The sequence below is a fragment of the Eptatretus burgeri genome, chromosome 1, assembly GCF_056783735.1.
Source record: "Eptatretus burgeri isolate ZD-2024b chromosome 1, Ebu_testis_v1, whole genome shotgun sequence".
Taxonomy (NCBI): domain Eukaryota; kingdom Metazoa; phylum Chordata; class Myxini; order Myxiniformes; family Myxinidae; genus Eptatretus; species Eptatretus burgeri.
The window spans coordinates 35,420,616-35,426,615 of record NC_140961.1 but is presented as its reverse complement, the minus strand read 5'-3'; positions in this window follow the sequence as shown (position 1 = coordinate 35,426,615).

The window sequence follows — 6,000 nt, the reverse complement described above, 5'->3', positions numbered from 1 at the left end:
AATGTGCCCGTAATTATATTTTTTGGTTTTTGACCTCATGGGTGGGGCCAAAGTTGACACTGCTCTCTCTCTCGCTCCTTCTTGCCGTGTAGTGATCACAACTATTGTTTGGTGAATTTCTGAACAATGGTTTCGGGGGTGCATGACGGATGTAAAGATGGACAGACAAATGGAGCCGATTACAATTTCCCCTCATTTCTGTCAAAAAGCATGGGGATAATTATGAACAAGAAAAAGAGCAATCAGAGATTGCAGACCGTTGCCAGGACTTGTTTTGTGTGATGTATTTTGTGTGGTGTTTGTGTACTGGTGTGTTTCCAAATTAATAAGACATAATTAGAACTGCCACTTTATAACTGCTGGCAGTGATGACCGGGGACCAAGACGTCCCGTTTTGATTGGACACCTGACCCTGACCCAAGACATATTTTTATTATTATTATTAAACTGAATTTAGAATGGGATAGAAATTAATTGAATTCAAATCAAATGGAAGATCAAATAGGTACAGTCCTGCATTGGAGTCATCAAATGGAACCCAATCAAGCAAAAGGTAAAGATGAAGTCATCATGAGGAACCTGGATAGGATTCGGATTTCAGCTGCTGCTCCTCTATCCTCAAACCCATCCAGGCACAGCCAAGTGAGCCTCATTGAAACAAAAAACAAATAAACAAAAAACAACAACAAGGGAACCCAGATAAAAATAATTTAATAATTCCAGCTGCCAGACCATCGTCAGATCAAGTTGAAATTTAAAATGTGTATTCCCCATTGCTACTAGATCATAATTGTGACGTTTCCCATCAAGTAATTAAGTGGTTCCAGACAAAACATTATTTCATATTTTCTTCAATCCAATATGGCCACCAAATCATGTGACCTATCAATTATTCCTTAACAAACTTATCCACCCATGGCTGGGGGAACATTTGTGTGAAGTTTCCCCTCGATCTCTCCAGCTGTTCTGGAGAAGATTTTTATTACAGGTTTTCGGGTAAATCCAATATGGTTGCCAAACCATGTGACCTATGACATCATATGTATGAACGTATTATTCTTCATGGATAGGCGGTCATACACGTAAAGTTTTGCCTCAATCTGTTCAGCCACTTCAGAGAAGAATATTTTTGAAGGCTTAAAACACACAAACAATATGGCTGCCAAATCACGTGACGGATGACGTCATCTTTTTTTTATTCTTTTTCTGTGCACCACTTTATCCTGAGATGACCCTCAAAATTTTCATACTGATCAGATGTAGCGTTCTACATGTGCAATTATGATGTCGGACCGAAGGTACCTATGACGTCATAAAAATTCACACTTATTCCCCATGAGGAGTGGGTGCTTGCCGTGTTCCAAGTTTCATTTTTTTTCCTTGGTGCGGTTTCAGAGATTCAGAGGTTCAAAGTTTTTTCGTTTTTCCAACACGACTTATGACATCATAATTATCCTTAAAACATTCTACGTGATTTGTCACTCCCGTGTTAAAAAATTCCTCTCAATCTGACAAGTGGTTGCAGAGAAAAATACTAAAGTTCTGTGCAGACAAACAAAATAACAAACAAACAGACAGACAAATGAAAAAAATCACTCATCGAGTGACACTTGGTGAAACGGAACAGCACTCAGTGGAGCGCATATCGCCGCCAGGCTGAATTGTTTACATTTGCATGCAACTGATAGGTCAGATCTGAATCCAGACCTTAACCAAAATCGAATTGGCTTGTTCTTGTCACCTAACCAACTCATCCACCTAGTTTTGTCATAACTCGTCCACAACTTTGAGATAACATGCAATACATAGTTTTTGTCCCCATTTCTCAATGTTGAAGAATCACCTGAAAAATTCTCGAATCCAGATGCGGATTCAGATCTTCACCAAAATCGAATCAATTAGTCCTTGTCACACACCCATCCTGTCCACCAAGTTTCATCCAAATCCGTCAACAACTTTTTGAGATATCATGCAATATCCTTTTGAGCCCCGTCTCTCAATGGTGAAGAATGAGTTAAAAATTAAATAACTATCATATCCAGATCCGTATTCGGATCTTCACCAAAATTGAATCGGTTCGTCCTTGTCGCACACCCAACCTGTCCACCAAGTTTCGTCAGAATCCATCCATGCCCTTTTGAGATATTGTGCTATATAACGTTTTTGGCCCTATCTCTCAATGGTGAAGAATCACTTGATAGGTTCTCAGATCCAGATCCGGATTCAGATCTTCATCAAAATTAAGTATTGCTCTCGTTGGCTGGTCACTTACACAACCAAAAAAATTCAGAACGATTGTTTGAAAATTGTGGCCAAAAATCGTGTGACAAACAAACAGACAAACACTACAGACCAATATACTTGTAGAATTCTTTTTTTTCCACCAAGTAACAAATAAACTGACCCAAATGCAATACCCTCTCCTTCAGCGAAGGTAAAAACGTGAGTTCGTGGGGATCCACCACCCATTTTGTAGCATCATTTTCTCACTCATTTCACAACACCATTTCAGTTTCAAACATCCACCAGCAGCTTGGCACCAAACAATGAAAAGATTTTCAAAAATAGAAAAATCATTTGTATTACTAATATAATTTTTCAGGTATCCAACACACATGTACAAACACAAATATGAATGCACACAGAAGGCAGCACCATAGTTATATATAACCAACGGCTGAACAATTTTTGAACGTCCGTGAAGCCAGGAATCTGTGATTGAAGCTGTGAAGCCACGAGTGAAGCCATGAAGCTGTGTTTGAAGCTGTGAAGCCGTGAGTGAAGCCTTGAAGCTGTGGTTGAAGCTGTGAAGCCATGAGTGAAACCATGAAGCTGTGTATAAACCTGTGAAGCTGTGAGTGAAGCTGTGAAGCCTCAGTATATGCCTTATAATTACTTACTGTTTGAATGTCATTTTTAAAATCAAGCCCATTTTTCAAAACCTTAAGACCCCCTTTTTCCTTTAAGACCCCCAAGATCCTCAAGACCCCTAAAACCCCATCAATTTAAGACCCTTGCAACACTTTAGACACCTTTAGACCCATTCAGTATTTCGACCTCTTATACCCTTTTGGACCCCAAGAACCTTTAAACCCCACAGTGCTGCACCCCTTTAGTCTCTTGACTCCATTTTGACCCCATTAACTCAAACACCATTTAGACCCCTTACACTTTTCATGCATGTTAGACAGCTTCGACTCTTGACCATTTTGAGCTTTAGAACACTTAGACCTTTTAACAGCCTTTTTTCATGCTTCGGAGATGCGGCTCTTTCAAACAAACAGACCCTCACTACGATTGGAATATACCCTAAAGACATTTAGACCATCTTGAACCTTCTAGGCACACATTTGGCAAACATGTAGATTGTAGAGTCTTCATGCAAAACACAAACTCTACTTTTTTCAGCAAGCACTGTGGAAACTCGACCCACCCAGAAGTTGGGTACTGTGCTTTTTTTTTTTTTTGAAATCTGCCTGAAACAAGGATGGAGAGCCACCAAATGTGTATGGCTACAAAGAAAAAGAATAGGAAAAACTGGCAAAACCCTCACCGAGTTCTGAAACAAGAAAACCTCCTCACAGGACTAGTGTGCAGGAGGGGGTAACGAGGCCAGGTGGAAAAATAAATTTTTCTTCCCCCATTTGGTGTTTTTTTTGGGAGATACCATTTCCGTACTGGATGGCCATTGGCTCCCAAAGGGAGTTTATCCACCCTTTGTCAGGTGTTGTTTTTAGTCCTGGCAGGGTGTTAGCGCCACCCTCTACACGAGCAAAACCAGTGAGAGGTATCGGTTTTGCCACCGATAACCCGGCCATGCGGCAGGTGGCACAAGTTAAATATAATTGCAGCACAACAAAGTTAATACTTTCATCATAAATGGGCAGAGGAAGATTTCTTCACAAGTACTTCATTGCTCATTGGTAAGGGCCCTGTCACAACTTGACGTTTTAGCCAGCGTATGGCAAGGTCTCAAAATGTACGTAAAACGCTGGCGTACGCTGAACTATTGATGTTTTTTTTAAAGTTTTGGGTGTATGTACAGGTTATGATTGTACAGGTGTATGTACAGGTATGTACAGCCTACGCCACGGTTATGATTTAAATCGTTGAGCGGCAGCCTATTAATTATATTATATTATAACCGCACTAAAAATCGAAGTGTTAACATCACCGTCATACCAAAGAAAAAAAACAAAAAATAAAAAAAAACAGGGAGTCTGGAACACTGATGCTAACCATTACCTCGACGTGTTTCGACTTATGAGTAACGTACAAGTAACGTGTGTCGACATCTGTCAATGATCGCGTAACGTGCCTACAACTTATGGCCAGCATATGCGGAACGTGTGTCATACGCCGAGTATGTGGAGAAATTTTCAACATGCTGAAAATTTCTCGATGTACTCGATGTATGACGACGTATGCCAGCGTACTACGACGTATGCCAACGTACTACGACATATGCCAGCGTGCTCTTAACGTATACAAAACTTTCCCATAACGTATTCGACGTGTGCCAGCTTGGTTGGGCAAATTTTTCATGCATCGGCATACGCTGGCTAAATCGTCAAGGTGTGACAGCGGCTTCACACTTCGATGTCCAGTGCGGTTATGATTTGAATCGTCAAGTAGCAGCCTATGAATAGCCTACGCCACGTGATCGTAGGCGATACGCTTCCGCGCTATGCATAAGTTAGACTATCGTTGGGCATAGGTTGTGAACGCCGACAACACGCTCAGCATTCGTTGGTATAAGTTATCTATATGTGATTGAAGCGTTCCATGTACGTTACTAACATGTTATGCATACGTCCAACACGTTATCATACACCCAAAACTTCAAAAAAACATCGTACGCCAGCGTTTTACGTACATTTTGAGACCTTGCCATACGCTGGCTAAAACGTCAAGTTGTGACAGGGCCCTTACCAATGAGCAATGAAGTACTTGTGAAGAAATCTTCCTCTGCCCATTTATGATGAAAGTATTAACTTTGTTGTGCTGCAATTATATTTAACTTGTGCCACCTGCCGCATGGCCGGGTTATCGGTGGCAAAACCGATACCTCTCACTGGTTTTGCTCGTGTAGAGGGTGGCGCTAACACCCTGCCAGGACTAAAAACAACACCTGACAAAGGGTGGATAAACTCCCTTTGGGAGCCAATGGCCATCCAGTACGGAAATGGTATCTCCCAAAAAAACAAGAAATAGGGGAAAAAAAAAATATTTTTCCACCTGGCCTCGTTACCCCCTCCTGCACACTAGTCCTGTGAGGAGGTTTTCTTGTTTCAGAACTCGGTGAGGGTTTTGCCAGTTTTTCCTGTTCTTTTTCTTTGTAGCCATACACATTTAGTGGCTCTCCATCCTTGTTTCAGGCAGATTTCAAAAAAAAAAAAAAATAGCACAGCACCCAACTTCTGGGTGGGTCGAGTTTCCACAGTGCTTGCTGAAAAAAGTAGAGTTTGTGTTTTGCATGAAGACTCTACAATCTACATGTTTGCCAAATGTGTGCCTAGAAGGTTCAAGATGGTCTAAATGTCTTTAGGGTATATTCCAATCGTAGTGAGGGTCTGTTTGTTTGAAAGAGCCGCATCTCCGAAGCATGAAAAAAGGCTGTTAAAAGGTCTAAGTGTTCTAAAGCTCAAAATGGTCAAGAGTCGAAGCTGTCTAACATGCATGAAAAGTGTAAGGGATCTAAATGGTGTTTGAGTTAATGGGGTCAAAATGGAGTCAAGATACTAAAGGGGTGCAGCACTGTGGGGTTTAAAGGTTCTTGGGGTCCAAAAGGGTATAAGAGGTCGAAATACTGAATGGGTCTAAAGGTGTCTAAAGTGTTGCAAGGGTCTTAAAATGATGGGGTTTTAGGGGTCTTAAGGATCTTGGGGGTCTTAAAGGAAAAAGGGGGTCTTAAGGTTTTGAAAAATGGGCTTGATTTTAAAAATGACATTCAAACAGTAAGTAATTATAAGGCATATACTGAGGCTTCACAGCTTCACT